The following is a 19686-nucleotide window of genomic DNA, read 5'->3' as shown; positions in this document are numbered from 1 at the left end:
CTCATCATTTTCATAACAGCAAGTAATTGGAAATGATCTAATTGTACAACAGGAAATTGGTTAATAAACTGTGGTACATGCTTACAACAGAATACATACAACTTTTAAAATGATTATTAAATACATACTGTTGAATAAGACAAAATGTTACAAAACAAATCATCCCAATTGTGTGTGTGTGTGTGTGTGTGTGTGTGTGGTCTGTTGGGGAGGGAGGTGGTAAACACCTGTGTTCATTTTTCTTACTGGTTGACTCAGAATCTACTATCTGAGGTAAACTGTGATGCCACTATGGCATGTCATCCTCACAACAAGTAAATTTATCAACCCATATTAAAGTTATAGAACCTTAACATTAAAACAGAATGTGACCTAGGCATGGTGGCTCACGCCTGTAATCCTAGCATTTCGGGAGACTGAGGTGGGAGGATCTCGAGCCCAGGAGCTTGAGGCTGCGGTGGGCTATGATTGCACCACTGCACTCCAGCCTGGGTGACAGAGTGAGACTTTGTCTCAAAAACAAAAACAAAAAAACAAAAAACAGAATGAAATAAACCTTACAAGCAAGCTGGAACAGAATTCAATTTTCCACTACCATCTACTCCCCATTAGGGGTTTGATAGTAATCTTAAAGGTAGATTGGTTTTGCCCCCAGATTTTTTTTTTTTTTTTTTTTTTTTTGAGACACAGTATTCTTGCTCCATCATGTTAGTGCAGTGTTACAATCATGGCTCACTGCAGCCTCGACTTCCCAGAGCCCAAGCGGTCCTCCCACCTCAGCCTTCTGAGTAACTGACACTACAAGCGTGTGCCACCATGCCCGGCTAATGTTTTTTTTTAATTTTTTTAGAGACAGAGTCTCACTATGTTGTTCAGGCTGGTTTCAAATCCTGGGCTCAAGTGATCCTCCTGCCCTGCCCTCTCAAAGTGCTGGGATTACAGGCATGAGCCACCGCACCTGGCCCTTATGTAGATTTTTGTTGCTCTTAAGTCTAATTTTAGTGTGCATAAAAATTACTGTCCATGGTAGTTTAGGGTACACATTTGACTTTATGAGTTTTTTTTTTTAACCATACACTACAATTTTAGAACCTAATCATTGTTTGAAAGTTGTTAATAAATAAATAAATAAAAGACTACTAGAGGGATATTTACCAAAATGTTAACAATGTCAGGATTACAGTTGATTTTTACTTCCTCCCTTTGAATTTTCTGTTTTTGAAGTTGTCAGACAATAAACATATATTACTTTGGTAATTACAACATAAAATGCTGCTTAAAAAACTGCATTTAAAAAACTCTCCAAAAGATAAAATAAAAAGAAACTATCCCTTGACTTTTAAAGGGGTGACTGACCATGCCCTTCACATTCTTCCCCTCTGCAAGCTTTGATACAGCCCCAGTTGGTGCCCCAACACCCAAGGACAGAAAGTACATCGTCGCTAGGATACCATGCAGGAAAAATTGGCAAGAAAATTATTTTTACATTTACCTCCTGGGCTATGCTTATAATAATGCTCAGAAGCTTAAACTAAAGGTTCCAACATGAAGCAGCCATGAACATCAGCTAATGGGTCTGTCCCCTACTCCCAAAACTCTCTACCAAATATTCTGGGTTCTTAATAAGCTGAGAGCATATAAGGCATATACCTTTGGTCCTAAGGACCCAAAACTGTTCACCTTGCTTTTCTCACATCTGGTGTGCCACCAGGCACACAGGCAAGAATCAGCTGAATAACAGCAAGCCATAGATAAGACTGGGGTCAGTAATAACTGGTTGGGTGATCTCTGCCTCCCCCTCTCCTTGGTAAATAGCCTAATAAAGCCCCTACTTTCCTTTTAGGGGGTAGATGTAAAAACTCTTGAACAAAGGGAACTGCACCACCTCAGTGTAGGGGATTATTATTTAATGAAACTATGTACTGGGGCCAGGCGTAGTGGCTAATGCCTGTAATCCCAGCACTTTGGGAGGCCGAGGCGGGTGGATCACAACGAGGTCAGGAGATCGAGACCATCGTGAAACCCCATCTCCACTAAAAATATAAAAAATTAGCCGGGCATGGTGGCAGGCGCCTGTAGTCCCAGCTACTCAGGAGGCTGAGGCAGGAGAATCACTTGAACCTGGGAGGTGGAGGTTACAGTGAGCCGAGATTGCGCCACTGCACTCCAGCCTGGCAACAGAGTGAGACTCCGTCTCAAAAAAAAAAAAAACAAAAAAACAAAGTATCTGCTGGGATTTTTTGGGAAGCAGAGAGCTGGCCAGTTGTGGGTGCTTTGGCACAAGGCTGTTAAACTACAAGTTGCTTCACATTTTTAGCTTTCCGTGAATCTAGGGGGCTCACAGACCAGAGGAAGGAACAGAGGTAAGAAAGACAACTCTGTTGACTTTCTCTTGTGGCATTACCTAGGAACCCTTCATCCAAGGACTGAAGGCAGGTAGGATTAAAACTCCAAGCTGAGGGCCCAAGTTTCTCAAAACACTATAGGTAGATGGGCATGGTGGCGCCTGCCTACAGCCCCAGCTACTTGGGGGGCTGAGGCAGGAGGATCCCTTGAGCCCAGGAGCTAGAGATTAGAATGAGCTATGATTGTGCCACTTCACTCCAGCCTGGGCAACAGAGAAAGACCTTGTTTCAAAAACAAATCAATAAAAAATAAAAATACAATAGGCAAAACCACCAGGACAGGATCTAAAGATAAGGGATGCTTGTATTATTTGACCACTTTAATTCAATAATCATTTAATCCCTTACCCGTCATTGCAAATACCAACATTCTCTGCTCAAAATAAAACACGTGATTTCCAAGCCAGACAGAGCTGCCATTAGGTTACATTTTAAATTCACCTAGAGTCTAATCAAGCTAATTTTACTGTTATTGTGTCTATTAAAACATGAGGCCTTTATTTAGAGAGTGAACAGAGGGGAGGAAAGCACAAACATTAAACGCTGGGAATTTGGATCATTCCAGAATTGCTTCTGGGAGGAAAGTAACAAAAACTAACCTGAATTTTAAAAATAATTTTAATGGGACCAAATGCATCACAAAGTTAACCCATTGGAGAGCTGGTCAGTGCCTTAGAACCAGGCAACAGCTCAGGGACAGAAATGAGGCTCCCTGCCTTGACTAAGCTGGAAACATGGAGCACACCACCAAGGAAGACAACTTGGACCTAGCACCTGGCACCTAGGGGCCATTAAGGTGGGAAAAAAGCCTACTTGCTCCATGGCCAGAGACCAAAAGCTATCCAAATACAAGTTTTAATAAAAGAAATAATTAATAGTTTTATTGATTTATTAACATCAAAGAACAAAACAAAATCACAAAACACCTAATAAGCTAGAAAAACTATGACCAATGATTTTCATACTTACATTTTAACCAGAACAACCCCAGGTTAGAAATGCAGATTTCAGGGGCCCACCACCAGAGAATTTAATGCCAAAAGTCTAGAGTGAGCCCAGGAATCTGCATTTTAGCAAGCCTCTCAGTGATTTGGCTGCTTGTGGTCTGGAACCCACACTGAGAAACTCTAAGCCAAGAGGCCAGAAAGACCTAAAACACCTGTCTACCTTTACCTTCTAGCAAGAGTCACCTCAAGAGGCTTGAATTAATTCATAATTGAAGCTGAGGCCAGGTGTGGTGGCTCACACCTGTAATCCCAACACTTTGGGAGGCTGAGGTGGCCAAATTACTTCAGGTCAGGAGTTCAAGATCAGCCTGGCCAACATGGTAAAATCCTGTCTCTACTAAAAAAAAGCAAAACAAACAAACAAAACAAAAACTTAGCTGGGCGTGGTGGCGCGCCTGTAATCCCAGCTACTTGGGAGGCTGAGAATGCCCTGAACCCAGGAGGCCTTCTACAAATCATGTCTAGTAAGCACAGTAGATGCAGTAGTGACAGAAGAGACAGAGGGATAGAAATACCGATAATAAATAAGCAAACAAAATATTTCAGATATTAATGTGTGCTATGAAGAAACCAAACTGTGATATGTGCAGGTCAGGGTATGTGTCAGGAAAGACCTCACTAAGGTGTGGCATTTAAGCTAAGACCTAGGGGATGAGCTGTCCTGGCACAAGAGTAGATGGGAATAAACTAAGTTTGTTCCTGGGAAGGAAGAAGAACAGTGAAGCTGGAACTCAGTGACCAGTGAGAATGGTAGGAAAAGATGAAGTAGGGGAGTCGGGTTAGCCTTATAATACCTAGTAGGAATTTGGGTTCTCTTCCAAAGGCAATAGGAAGCCATGGAAGGGTTTAAAAGAAAGGAGGCATGATGTGATTTGCTTTTCAAAAAGATTTCTATATCTTCTATGTAGAGGATGGCCTGGGGATTAAGAACAATAAATAAAAACCTAATACTCAGTGCTTAGCTATGTGCTCTGAATTGTCGTAAGAACTCTGTATGTATGATCTCCTTTAATCCTCATGAAAACTTTTTGAAATGAGTACTATTATAGTCCCAATTTTACAGATGACACAACCCAGGCATAAAGAGGTCAGGTAACTTGCCCATCACAGTAAGTGGAGGATCCAGTATGCAAAGCCAGTCTGTCTACAGTTCCATGCCAATGTCTCTGAAAAGAAGTGGGGAAAAGCAGGGAGTTGAGGTAAAGAGACTGCTGCAGCAGTACAGGCAGCAGAGGTGGCTGGCCAAAATGGTAACAATGAAATTCCTGGGAGGGATTCAGCTTTGCCAAGTGTGTTAGTGGTAGTGCCAACAGGACTCACTGATGGGATTTATGACAGGAGAGAAGGAAAGAGAAAAACAAGACTTCCAGGGTTTTGGTTTGAGCAACTGAGTAGATGCCAGCACTATTTCCTGAGATGAATAAGCCTGGGAGAAGGACAAGTCAAAGGGGAGGGGAGGCGTTAAAATTGATCCAGAACTCTGTTTTGGACATGTTATTTCGACATGTTGATTAAACGTCCAAGAGGAAAAGTCACAAAGCCAGTGAGCTATGGTGGTCTCCACTCAGGGAGGGGGCAAGAGATGTAATCAGTGGCATCTCGTGGTCTTGTGAATCCTTCCTGGGTGTGTGGGGAAGGTGGCTCTCCTAGCTAGAGACCTTCGGTCGCTTGTAACAAGCAAGAGCAGACCCAAATTGCAGCCCAAGATTGTAACTTGTTTCAAGGCTGACAGCACGCTGCCCAGGCAACCCTCTGTGATCCAGCAAAGTCTGCATCCCAGCGCCATCCTCTGAATCAGCTTCCTGGGAGCCTATCTGAGCAGCATTCTTTCAGGATGACCTCCGGCAAACCAGGCCTACAGAAAGCAAAAGCAAGCCCTCTGGTCCCGGAGGAGAGACCGGGGACAGAAGCCATGGAAGAAAGGTTATCTTGCCTCCTGCCGGCTTGGGAGAAGAGGACTTCACCGCCCCCTTCCACTTCAACACTCCCTTTTTTGGTCCTCCTATCACTGCAGCCCATCAGGGTAGGAGGTCCTGGAACTACTTACAAGGGCCTGAAAGCCATGATAATGAAAGGGTTTCCAAAATAAGCTTCCCAAATGCCCTGCTGGCACTCAGGTTACAGCATTTCCAGAAAAATGCCAACCTCGCTTGATAAAATACTTTTAGAATTGACACCTCCTTGGCTCAGATGAAGTGGGTGCGTGCTGGGGTCAGGTAGAGGTTGGGAGGGAAAAAAAGCGATTTTCAAAGTTCAGCTGAAATGTCAGGAACATGGAGCAGCCCATGTTTACACAGAGCTTTCCACAACCCAGAGTAGCTTCCAAGTTTCTCTTTAAAAAATGGCTACATCAACTTGTCCAATGAACTGGCTTTTTACCTAAACAGAAATAGTACCAGGCTATTGCCATTCTCCTTGTCTCCTTAGGCTTAATCTCCTAATATAATTTATATTCCTACTGATCCTGATTGTTCTATTTTGTTATCCATATTTCGTCCTTTTCCCATAAGCTACCTCAAATCCACTGTGGAACAAGATAAACAATAAATGGATACTCCAGTGTACAGTCTTCATGTTCCTGGATATTAAATGTTCAGACTCATGTAATTAATAAAGGTTGTTTACTGTGGATATTAATTGGAGGTTAAGGGGAGGAAATATCTTGATTAATATGTAAAATACTTTGAAATTTTGATCTCTTACCATAAAAAAAGAGTCTGGTTATAATTAGCACCTGTATTTTTCATACTTTCCTGTCCCTAATTGCCTAAACAATAATTTCTGGGGAAAGTAGGTGAAATCTTAATGTACTACATGTGTATGGCTGATTTTGTGGCTCTTACCATTCAAACTAGGAACAAGACGCCAGTTCAGTAACTATACTACTTCTTCCAAATAAGACTTGTCAAAGCCACTGTGGGGAAATCGGGAAAAAGAACCCAAATCTATCCACAAATAAATATCGAATGTGAGGCCGGGTGTGGTGGCTCATGCCTGTAATCTCAGCATTTTGGGAGGCCGAGGCAGGCAGATCACCTGAGGTCAGGAGTTCAAGACCAGCCTGGCCAATATGGTGAAACTCCATCTCCACAAAAATACAAAATTAGCTGGGCGTGGTGGCATATGCCTGTAATCCCAGCTACTCAGGAGGCTGAGGCAGAAGAATCTCTTGAACCTATTGCAGTGAGCCAAGATCATGCCATTGCACTCCAGCCTGGGTGACAGAGCGAGACTCCATCTCAAAAAAAAAGAAGATTGAATGTGTCAGTCCTTATCTAGTGTGGGGAGGGGTAAAGCCATGTCAGTGCCCACTGCTATTCTCTGGTGTCCTTTAAAGGTAGAAACATGCTTTAAAATATGAAATAGCCAGCAGCCTGGGAGTACAACTTTGGAGACATAAAAATTATTAGGTTTTTCAAATCACTGATACAAGCCGAAATCCTTACTGAGACTAGGGGGCCAAAGATAGAACTGAAAGCCTTGTGACATTTACAAACATCACCCTAAGTGCCTTCTTCAGGGATACTCTCTCTACATAATCCTGATTGTTGCAATTATTCAGATGCCCATGTGCAGCCAGCACATGTTTTTGACGCTTATTCTCAAGGGACCAAAGGAAAAGTAGTATTTTCGTCTAGCATTTTTTTTTATCACCAGGATTCACTAGAACCAGTATCTTGGCACTCCAAGAGCACACAGTGATGACAGATGCTTATAATGTTCACCCTGAAGACTTGCAACCTTGTGGAAGAACAGACGGATCAAATTATGCCTTGTTGCAGTCTGAAATGTGTTTTACTGCCTTCTAATATTTTGAAGACTGACAATCTACGCAGCGCACGATAGGTGGCAACACTGAGCCAGGAGAACATCACATTTGCCAACCTTGCTGAATACAGAAACTTTAATATGATAATGAACCGCTTTTAAAAAATCAGGTCTCTTCCCCGGGAGTGGTGGCTCACGCCTGTAATCCCAGCACTTTGGGAGGCCAAAGTGGGAGGATCACAGGGTGAGGAGTTCAAGATCGGCCCGACCAACATAGTGAAACCCCGTCTCTACTAAAAAATACAAAAAATAAGCCAGGCGTGTTGGTGGGCGCCTGTAATCCCAGCTACCCGGGAGGCTGAGGCAGGAGAATTGCTTGAACCCGGGAGGTAGAGGTTGCAGTGAGCCGAGATTATGCCATTGCACTCCAGCCCAGGAAATAGTGTGAGACTCTGTCTAAAAAAAAAAAAAAAAAAAAAAAAAAATCAGGTTTCTATTAGAATAACGACAACAGGGACAAAGCAATTAAAAACACATGCCTGACAAATTTGGAATCAAAAGCACCATCAAATGTACTTCCTGGCAGGTTGTCATTTCCCACCTCCACTCTCCCAATCACTGGGCAAATCCAATTATGTTCCTGGAGACACCCAAATCATGCCTCTTTTCTCCCTTTCTCTCCAGTGGCTTTTATGAAAATAATATTCAACTTTAATACATCTGCACTTCAGGAGACAGTGTGACAAGAGCAATAAACACATTCACCATGTGCAGAGACCAGGGAAAATGAGTTCTGAGACTATCTTTGCCAACCCCAGGTGTGGGCTTTATTTTCCCTAAACTCAGGAGATATTGGAATGTAGCAGCTGTCAGAAAGCAGCAATGGCCTGTGCCAGAAATACCCTTGCTGAGCTGCTCTAATTGCCAAGAGATAAGAACCCATAACTCACACAGACACTTGTGGCTCCGGCTCAGAAACAGCAGGCAGAAAGAAAAGAGCATGCCTTCCAGCAATGTGACCTTGGGCAAGCTGTTCCTCCCCATGAGCCTCAGTCTCCCTCATCTTTGAGGACTACCAGCAACATGTATCAAGTACCAATTACAGGATTGGATTTATAGCAGGTTAATAACCTGGAGTCGTTATTGTTATTAACAATCTCCAAATTGTTAATAACCATGGAGTAAAATGAGCTCGGAGAAGGCCACCAACCTCTCTGGACAAGAGACAGTTTGCATGCTTGAAAGGGCCTTGATTTCCCATGAAGACACTACAAGAATCAGTCACATAAAATCCCTGGCTGCTTTGGCCTTATTCATTTGTTCAAACAAATATTTATTGAGGGTTCACCATGTGCCGAGATTGTGCTGGGCACTGAGGACAATATGGCCCTAGTCTCATGAGGTTTATAGTCTAGTAGAGAACACAAGCTTTCAAAATAATCATCTAAGCGCATGAAAATGTACATCTATAAGCACTACAAAGGAGAGGTATATGGCCATCTGTATCACGGCCACCTAAAATGAGAAATTGGCCCAGTCTGAGGAGCCATATAATGAGGAGTGAATAAGACAAAGAAGAAAGTTGAAGAGGACCTTGTTTATAAGAAATTTAACTAAGAAACAAACTAGGAAGCACTTAGCTATCCCTTAACTAGGATGTTTTTCTTTTCTTTTCTTTTCTTTTTGAGACGGAGTTTCACTTTTGTTGCCCAGGCTGGAGTGCAATGGCGCCATCTCGACTCACTGCAGCCTCCACCTCTCGGGTTCAAGCGATTCTCCTGCCTCAGCCTCCTGAGTAGCTGGGATTACAGGTATGCATCACCACACCCAGCTAATTTCGTATTTTTAATAGAGACGGGATTTCTCCACGTTGGTCAGGCTGGTCTTGAACTCCCGACCTCAGGTGATCCACCCACCTCGGCCTCCCAAAGTGTTGGGATTACAGGTGTGAGCCACAGCGCCCAGCTGATGTTTTTCTTTTCTAACAGTAAAATCCAGAACACTTACCCTGTTTCCTTTTTGTTTTGACTGCCAGGAAGCTCCAAGTCAAACGTGAAGCTTGGCAGTAACACAGACCCTTAATCTGAGTGCCTTCGTATTCTTCCCAGCCCCCTGGGTTTGTGTTTTTCCTCTTACTTATATTTTCCCTAGTCCTGATTTCAAATTCCTATTTCTATTTTATCATTGTATCTAGTGTTCATGGACCTTCAGAGGAAGGAGGCAGGATGCAAACACAAACATTCTAATATTCTTCCTAAGGTTAAGGGGCTGAGGTGGAAAGAATGAACAGGGTGCCCTTTGTGTCCCCTGCCTGGCATGTTACCCTAGAAGCAGGGAAAGACACGTGGCTTTGTCTGCATTTATACAAACACTGCGTTCTGTTTGATTTGTGTGATCTAGCACAATGGTGCTTTTTCCCATAGCCCCTTTATCATGTATTTATGCCCCAATGAGCAGCTTTCCTTGTGCTCATTTTTTTCTCTGAAACATTTACTGGTCTATTAATACATTTACAGTGAACTTACATTCTCAATATTCTAAGATAGGTGCCCCCTTCACTTTTTTTTCAATTTTGCTCTTTTAATAAAGATAATCCATTAAATGTGCAACTGAAGTTCTCCCTTTATACCTTTGAAAGGCATGATATATACATAAAAATCCTTAATCAGACCATACATCATAATTTTTAGATCAGAAAATGGTCACCTTCCTCCCACAGTGATTAACATTCACATGTTGGAAGGCTGAAAACAGAATAGAGATGAGAAAGAGATGTGGGAGAGGCCATTTTTCAATGTGCAGTTTATCTGCACCTCATTAAAAAATAGAATGCTTTAGGAATAAAACATCCATTTCTTGTAAAAAACAACAACAGTGTTCCTCTTCCTGGGAAAATGAAATTTTTGTAAATAATAATCGGACACAATTCCAGAAACCACAAACTGTGGCTCTTATCCTTTTCTGGTCCTTGCTTGAATAAAGCTTTGCACTGTCTTTCCCAGGAAAGAAATACATAAACACAATTTTTTATAATAATAAACACAATTTTGAATTTTAGAAGATTCAAAGATCTCCTAGAGGAATATTCATGAACTTCTTAGGCAGAATCTTCCTAAGTGGAGCAAATACCTAAGGATGCCCAAGATCTTTGACAATGTGGCAAGAACATTTGAAAAAATATACTATGAGCCGGACATAGTGACCCCCTCCTATAGTCCCAGCACTTTGGGAGGCTGAGGTGGGTAGATCATCTTGAGGTCAGGAGTTCAAGACTAGGCTGGCCGACATGGTGAAACCCTGTCTCCACTAAAAATACAACAAATTAGCCAGGTGTGGTAGTACATGCCTATAATCCCAGCTACTTGGGAGGCTGAGGCAGGAGAATTGCTTGAGTCCGGGAGGCAGAGGTTGCAGTGACCCGAGATCACGCCACTGCACTCCAGCCTGGGTGACAGAGCAAGGCTCTGTTATCAAAAGAAAAAAATAAAAAGAAAAAATATACTATGAATAATAGCTATACAATATAGATAAAAGCTATGAAGACTAATTAAAATAATAAGAAATTTTAAAAATTTATGTATTTAGTTTTTATTGAGTCAATTTAAAGAAAAATACTACATGGGTATTGCAAAAATGCAAATGTGAGACAGGAATGCTTAAAGTTAAAGAAATACTGCATAGGGGATTTACAGATTCTAGTTTTAAAACTATGCAGATGCTGTCACTCACAAAGTAAATCATTCAGGGCCACGGATTTTTTTCGTGTTTTCTCTCCTCATGTTCCTCAAACCAATTAGCTTAGCAACATATCCCCCTCCACCCCAACAAGGCCTTCCTTCTATTAATGAGCCAGAGGATTTCTGGTTTGCTGCAAAGATTATGAAGAGTGAAGGGTGCCTTGGGATAGAAAATGTGTGCGGAGTGAAGGGGTTGGGGACTCACCTGAGCTCTCTGGGCAGAGGTAACTGACCAGCTGCATTTCATTGACCCCTAGATCTGAGGAGACCCAGACATCACCATAGGAAGTGAGTCAGAAACCCAGTGGTTCAGAGAATGGTACCACATTTGCCAAGCCAAAGCCAGGGCCACTGGTGCCTGTCTCCCTCTTCATAAACAATCAAAACTTTAACATTCCCAGCTCAGTGGAACTGAGCTGTCTCCCCTACTGGGCTATAACTTCCAGGGGAAGAAGTACCACTTGTGTCTTCTCAGCCCTGTATCTACGGCCCCTAGCACAGTGGCTGGAACATAGTAGGTACTTTGAAAAAATGGAAGAACTATTTTGGGGTAAGGGAAGAGAAGTATCTCAGATCTTTTCTTCTGTTGCTTTTTTTTTTTTTTTTTTTTTTTTTTTTTTTTTTTTTTGAGACAGAGTCTTACTCTGTCACCCAAGGCTAGGGTGCAATGGTGTGATTTTGGTTCACTGAAATCTCTGCCTCCTGGGTTCAAGCAATTCTCCTGCCTCAGCCTCGTGAGCAGCAGGGACTGCCTCAGCCTCGTGAGCAGCAGGCACCACCACACCTGGCTAATTTTTTTGTATTTTTAGTAGAGACGGGGTTCCACCATATTGGCCAGGCTGACCTCAAGTGTTCCACCTGCCTCAGCCTCCTAAAGTGCTGGGATTACAGGCAAGAGCCACCGCACCTGGCCTCTTTTGTTTTTCTCTCTAGTGGCTAACAGATGCTTTGTACTAGTAGATGCTCAAGTAATGGTTCCTTTAAAAGTAAATAAACTGCCTGACATAAGGAGTATGTGTTTAAAAATAAATACAATTACCTTTTTTTGTTTGTTTTTTTAAAGGACAAATGAATCCAACATAGTGCCTTTGTTTTTTCACTTTCCATAGGCAAGTCCAGAGTGCCAAACAAAAGGGGAGGAGTGATGGAGCCCTGAATTAAAGCTGCCTGTAGCTTCTGCAGGGCTGTAGACAGCAGGCCCAGTCCTCCCCAGCTGCATGGCTCTTAAGTCATTTCTATCTACTCCACCCCCTAGGGAAGGAAGCTTAGGGCTGAGTGTGACATCAAGAACCAGGTGCCCTCCACTCCCTGGATAAACGATTCAGTGAAGATGTGGCACGTCTTTCTCCAACTCAACCCTAGCACTTACCTCCAAGAAATAACTTCACTCAGGAGAAGAAAAGTAGTAGAAGCTATGTCAAAGTGAGCTTCCCTTACTGGCTGGGTGAAGGAGGTGGCAAATCCCTGAGGTCACTCTTTGCTCTTCAAAAATGGGTATCCTTCCCTAGGGTGTCCTTACCCAGATGGGTCAAATGTTAATGACCAAAGGCTCCATAATCTCAGACCTGGAAGCAATCCACAAGCTCATGGCCCATCCCTTTATAACATCCCGGCTGACTGGTGGTCCAACTTGGATGCCCCTAATGATGAGGGACTCATTATCTATCTTTGGGCTGCTCTGTTGAACACCTGGATCTCTATTGTTTTTCTCTGAAAAGGAAGATGGTTTCCAAGGCACTCATGAAAAACTTAGCTCATAGAAAGGGGCACCACAGGAGAATTTGGTTCAATTTCCCCTTCTGCCAGCCTGGTGAACTTTTAATTTAGAACCACTGACTCACAGAATTTCTAGAACTAGAAGCAATGGCAATAATAGCTAACATTTACAGAACACTTACTATGAGCCAAGTATATGCTAAGAGCTTTATAGGCATTATCCTATTTAATAAAACATTTAATTCTCATACCCTCCTTTGGGCAAGATATTATTTATTAGCTTTTTTATACATGAGGAAATGAAGCCTCAGTGAGTTTATGTAGCTTGCCCAAGGTCATACCATGAAGAAGCGGGTGAGTTAGGAATAAAATCCAGTTTTGTACTTAAAACCTTAAAAAAACAGACTACTGTGTCAAAACCTAATACATAAAGTAAAGCAGCATTGTGTGTGAAGGCCCCTCAGCCAGTGTAAAAGCATGCATAATTATAAGCAACAAAAACACCTTGAACTCCTCCACTGGAAGGGATTTCCACTGCCTTGTTCACTGCTGTACCCCAGTGTAGCTCCTGGTACATGGAAGCATAAATATTGCTACCTGAATGAATTCAGTGTTTGCTCATGTGTAAGTTCTAAGGACCTTACATGTACTAGCTCAATTAACTCTCACCACAGGTTCTATGAAGCCCATTTTACAGATGAGAAAACTGAGGCACAGAGCACTCAAGTGGTGTTCCCAAGGTCACATAGCTAGTGATAGTGGAATTCAAATCAAACTTGGGGGATCAGATTTTGTGCCTCATTGACTATACGGAACCAATCCATTCCCTTAGAACAGGTCTGAGGAGAAAGACTTGAGGCCTGCAGGAGATGCACTGAAGGCCATGTCAACAGCTAATGGGAGGGAAATTGATCCTCTGCCGGGCTTCCATTATCAACCACTTCTGCATCCCTGACATCCTGCCTCTGTTTTTTCCTATTCTCCTCATAATCCCACTGTGAAGTAGACACTGGGGTCTTTAGCATCACCATTTTCAAGTTCACTGCTCTGAACTCCCAGGAATGCCACCATTTATAGAGAAACTCAATGACTAGCACCTACTTCAACTCACCTGTTGCTGACGAGCTGAGTCTGCTTGTCTCAGCCCTACTGTGTAAGTTCCCAGCTGTGTCTCACACACTAGTATCCCAAACACCGTCAGGGAAGAGAGTGAAGAAACAGAGTGCCAGAGAGAAGGCCAAAGATGATAAAGAAGATTGTGAATGGTGCTTTCATCGGTATTTCATAGCCGTTTGATCCCAAGCCCACAGTTTAAAAATGAATTGCTGCGGCCACTGTAAACTGCTGTCTTCTGGGTTTTGCAGCTCTGCAATAAAAATTCAATTCAAGCAAAGCAATTTCTCCACTTAAGCAATTTTCTTCTTGCCCCTCCCAGAGATGTTAGGAGACTGTCTTTTAAAATAGCAGATAAACTGCTAAATGCCCTTTAGATTCTATTTCATAAAATTCCTACTTCAATAAAACCACCAGTGACAATAAACAAAAATGCTAACGCTCAAAGTTGAGTTAAATGATTCAGAATAACTGTTCTAGATGTCCATTTCAAATGTAAAATTTACCTTTTGAATTCGAAAACAGAGCAAACCCTGTAAACTTTTTAAGCTGACTCCCAAAGCTAACCCAACACGTAAAGCAGCAGTGTCTGATGAAATATAATGCAAGCCACATATGCATTTTTGAAACTTCTAGTGTTTTAAAAAGAGAAAATCAGTGATATCAATTTTAATATTTTACTTAACCCAAAATATTATTTTCAATATGTAATCAGTATAAAATTTATTATTGCAATACTTTATATATTTTTTCTAGTATTAAATCTCTGAACTCTGGGTGTATTTCACATTCACAGCACATCTCAACCCAGACTAGCTGAATTTCAAGTGCTCCATAGCCACATGTGGTCAGTGGCTACCTTTTTGGACAACACAAATCTAAAGCTTTCAAGTCCCAATTTAAACGCCTGGATACCTCTCCCGATACAGGATAGCGCACAGACAGGGCAGAATCAGAGGCTTTTTAGCAGTGAGACTTGCAGTTGAGCCAAAGCACAGCGTCTTACTCCTTATTTTACATCAAATCCTGTCAAATCAACCACAGGCTTAAAAGATAAATGCTGGGCCGGGCGCAGTGGCTCCAGCCTGTAATCCCAGCACTTTGGGAGGCCGAGACGGGCGGATCACGAGGTCAGGAGATCGAGACCATCCTGGCTAACACGGTGAAACCCCATCTCTACTAAAAAATACAAAAACTAGCCGGGCGAGGTGGGGGACGCCTGTAGTCCCAGCTACTGGGAAGCTGAGGCAGGAGAATGGCATTAAACCCGGGAGGCAGAGCTTGCAGTGAGCTGAGATCCGGCCACTGCACTCCAGCCTGGGCGACAGAGCGAGATTCTGTCTCAAAAAAAAAAAAAGATAAATGCTATACTGGAGTGACTCTGATTAAGTCATTGGGCAAGAAAATGGGACTGGGAAGGGGGGATTATTACAATAAATAAGAGTATTGATAATCTCTTACATTTACAGAGTCCACACAGAGATGGGTACTCACATTCACCATCTCATCAGATACTCACACCTGATAACCCTGAGACACGAAGAACCTTGGTAACCAGGAGATCATCCAGGTAGACAGAGACAGTGCCAGGAGAAACTAAGCCCAGGGCTTGGCCTCAGAGTCCCAGGATCTGTCTTTGGGTTCCCAAAGTGAGCCATAAAAGCAAAACTCACTGGAGGCACTTATTTAAAATACAGACTTCCAGGCCCTGCCCAGATATAATAATGAAGAAGTTTAGGGGATGGGAAGAACAGTAGAACCCCAGGTCTGCATGTTTAAGACATTTCCCAGGTGATGTTGATGTTGTCTCTTCAGGAATGACTGTACCAAACCACCTTGAAAGAATTAAAGTGGGCCGGGTGCAGTGGCTCACACCTGTAATCCCAGCACTTTCAAAGGCCGAGGCTGGCGGATCACCTGAGGTCAGGAGTTTGAAACCAGCCTGGCCAACATGGTGATACCCCGTCTCTACCAAAAATACAAAAGTTAGCCAGGTGTGGTGGCGGGTGCCTGTAATCCCAGCTACTTAGTAGGCTGAGGCAGAAGAATCGTTTGAACCCAGGAGGCGGAGGTTGCAGTGAGCTGAAACCATGCCATTGCACTCCAGCCTAGGCAACAAGAGCGAAACTCCATCCCCCCAAAAAATAAGCTGGGCGTGGTGGCACACACCTGTAATCCTAGCTACTCAGGAGGCTGAGACAGGAGAATCACTTGAACCCAGGAGGTGGAGGTTGCAGTGAGCTGAGATCATACCACTGCACTCCAGCCTGGGTGACAGAGTGAGACCCTATCTCAAAAAAAATTTTTTTTTAATTTAAAAAATAAAGTTATTCTCCTTAAAAAAAAAAAAATCAATGCGCGAAAACCCATATTTGACAAAACAAGACACTACTCTCATCCAGGAGACTTCATTCACTGAATTGGACTGCTGGTATCATTCTTTCTGCATATGTGAGGCACATTATAACAGACAGGTTTATCAGACTCGTTGAATTCATGCTAAGCAAACTGTTGATGTTTTTCTCTGTGATTTCAGTGACTTTGCTGCAAGAATCCTGGAGAAAATTTCTTCTGTGTCTGATAAGAACTTTAATAACCAATATTTATTAAGCATTTACTATGTTTCACAAATATACATTATCTCATTAATGATTGCTAACCCTTAACAACAATCCTATGAGGTTCATGTTATTGTTATGCCTTAACCAACTCACAGACAAGAACTTTAAGGCTCAGAGGAGTTCATTTGTTTTTCCCTTCACCCAGGCTCGAGTGCAGTGGCACCATCTCTACTCACTGCAACTTCTGCCTCCCGGGTTTAAGTAATTATCCTGCTTCAGCCTCCTGAGTAGCTGGGATTTACAAGCATGTGCCACCATGCCTGGCTAATTGTTGTATTTTTAGTAGAGTTGGGGTTTCACCATGTTGGCCAGGCTGGCCTCAAACTCCTGACCTTCAGTGAGCTGCCCACCTCAGCTTCCCAAAGTGCTGGGATAACAAGTATGAGCCACCATGCCCGGTCCCAAAAGAGTTAATTTTTTTTTTTTTTTTTTTTTTTGAGACGGAGTCTTGCTCTGTCGCCCAGGCTGGAGTGCAGTGGCCAGATCTCAGCTCACTGCAAGCTCCGCCTCCCGGGTTTACGCCATTCTCCTGCCTCAGCCTCCCGAGTAGCTGGGACTACACGCGCCCGCCACCTCGCCCGGCTAAGTTTTTGTATTTTTTTTAGTAGAGACGGGGTTTCACCGTGTCAGCCAGGATGGTCTCGATCTCCTGACCTCGTGATCCGCCCGTCTCGGCCTCCCAAAGTGCTGGGATTACAGGCTTGAGCCACCGCGCCCAGCCAAGAGTTAATATTTTTAATCAAGGTTAATTTGAAGTCGGTCTATACAATGCAAAAAGCTTCGTTATCATTATTCTTCCTAATACTAACACTGGTTTCTTTCTGGCATCTAGTGTATTCTACTAACCAGTAATAGTGTGTTTACTGTGGATAACTACTCACAGAACTGGCCCACCCTTCACCCAGGTGTCCCTCCTCTGTGAGCTCACAACCCCCGTAATTGACCATTGGCTGCCTTCCCCAAAAGACTGAGAGTTCCTTAAGGACAGTACCTCTTTCTGTCATATGTATTTCTGTACCCAGGAACTTACAAAGTCCTGTAGTGCTTAGTAAGGGATGACGGATAGACGGACAGATGGACAGATGGATGCAAGCCTGAAGGGCAGAGAAGGAGGGCTAGATCACTGGATTTTATCAGCCAGGTAAATAGAAGTTCCATAAAGTTTCTAAGCAGGGGCGGGATAAAAACTTCGATCCAGGAATATCTGGCGCTCTCTGGAGGTGAGGGGTAGTGAGGGGCATGAGGGGAAGGGAGTACTTAGGAGGTCCTTAGCAAATCTGAAGGGAAGGAGTCACAATGCTGGGAGGCAGTAATGCCATATTAAATGGCAGTTTCAAAGGCATCAGGGATCTGGGCCCAAGAAAGGGCAGGACTGTGGACCTGCCAGGGACTCAATTAAGAACAAAAGTCCTACAAAGTCTCATACTTTCCTCTCTGGCCTCAAAGGACACTGCTGCTCTGCCTTCCCATTTAGGTAACTGGTACTCTTTGCTTTGCTTTTAAGGTGTAACACATTCCCAGCCTCAAAATCCCAGCCTGCTCATGAGGGAGCCACAGACACAAACCGGCAAGATTCCCTCCACTGCAGTTTCCTCCTCACTTAGTGGGAAACCACTCACTTTCCCAACCTCTCCTCATGGGGGCAGCAGGAGCCTGCTGTGGCGCCACCCATGATCTTTCCCCATCTGGGTGCTTCTGCTTCTATCTCCCGGGCTCTTCCTGCTAGAGACCTAAAGGTGGGCAATGCCAGCCAGGGGAGATAGCATCCATGCCCATGTCCAGCCAGCCTGAGGTTGAGGCTTCTGGCCTTTCTCCCAGCGCCTTCTCCCAAACGATCTAGACACTGGATAACCTGCCCTAAAGAGGACTGGACAACCCACCCACCAGAACCCCCAACCCTGGGACCTCTCCCCAAACATGTGAAACCCTCCTCCCTCCTTCCCTTTGACCAGGCAGGATTATACCGACTTTAAAGTGGAGGGGAGAGGGGGACTTTGAAATTGGACACAGAATATTTTTAGGGTTTGGGAATCACAGGGATTTCAGTTTGTTTATGCTGACTTTTCTGATGTGTTCAAAGGATTTCACTTTAAGTGTTTCCCAAGAGGTTTGCAAAATCAGTATGCACAGAGGATACCACAAACCTGCCCACAAAGCCCTCCTTCAGTGCCTAATTAGAATGGCAAATCAGGATATCTGAAGGCTCTAGGTTTTGAAGCGAAATTTCTGTAGAAAACAGCATAAAAGTACTCATTACTGACAGGCCTCAACTTGCTATGGGTCTTAATGAGCTTTCTGTTAGACTCTGTTAGACTGGGGCTCCAGCAACACCCCCTCCCCCACAGAGACAACCTGGGGGAAACACTCCCTCAGCCACCATTCTGCTCGGTAAGGTATTTTCCTCTCCACTGATCAAAGTGGAAGAAGGAGACATTTTCAAGTTTAAAAACTCTCATTCCAACTTCGGAGTTTGCAGGCCCCTAATCCCCGGGTGAAAGGGTAAAGTGATTGGGTCATCTGGGCTGCTGGTTCCAAAATGCAGCTGTGCCAGCACCCCCTGGGAACCTATAAAGAATACAGAGGCCTGGGCCCCACAGGACCTGGCATTTTTAAGCACGTTTCATGACCACTGACTAGGATACTGTTTTCTCAGCTACTGGGTTGTATAATCACACCTGAAAGCATCACCTCACACGTGTTAGGAGGCCATTATCAAAAAGATGAAAGATAAGTATTAGTGAGGATGTGGAGAAAAGGGAACCTTGTACACTGTTGGTGGGAATGTAAATTCATACAGCCATTATGTAAAATGGTATAGAGGTTCCTCAAAAAATTAAAAATAGAGGCCGGGTGCGGTGGCTTACACCTGCAATCCTCGCACTTTGGGAGGACAAGGCAGGCAGATCACCTGAGGTCAGGAGTTCAAGACCAGCCTGGCCAACATGGAGAAACCCCGTCTCTACTAAAAATACGAAAATTAGACAGGCATGGTGAGAGGCACCTGTAATCCCAGCTGCTCAGGAGGCTGAGGCAGGAGAATCACTTGAACCAGGGAGGTGGAGATTGCAGTGAGCTGAGATTGCACCACTGCACTCCAGCCTGAGCAAGAGAGCGAGACTGTGTCGAAAGGAAGGAGGGAGGGAGGGAGGGAGGGAGGGAGGGAGGGAGGGAGGGAGGGAAGGAGGGAAGGAGGGAAGGAAGGAAGGAAGGAAGGAAGGAAGGAAGGAAGGAAGGAAGGAAGGAAGGAAGGAAGGAAGGAAGGAAGGAGAAAAGAAAAGAAAAGAAAAGAAAAGAAAAGAAAAGAAAAGAAAAGAAAAGA

The 19686-nt window shown here is 43.6% G+C and overlaps 1 protein-coding gene across 14 annotated transcripts in view; it reads right to left on the bottom strand.

Annotated features, from left to right (window-relative positions):
- The window catches only part of LOC105486946 (pleckstrin homology domain containing A7), a 243839-nt gene that overhangs the window by 151189 nt on the left and 72964 nt on the right, over nucleotides 1-19686 (bottom strand). The gene's annotated exons all lie outside the window — the stretch shown is intronic.

Source organism: Macaca nemestrina, chromosome 12, assembly GCF_043159975.1.
Source record: "Macaca nemestrina isolate mMacNem1 chromosome 12, mMacNem.hap1, whole genome shotgun sequence".
Taxonomy (NCBI): Eukaryota; Metazoa; Chordata; class Mammalia; order Primates; family Cercopithecidae; genus Macaca; species Macaca nemestrina.
The sequence above is the reverse complement of the archived record's forward strand: the minus strand, read 5'-3'. Positions and strand labels throughout refer to the sequence as shown.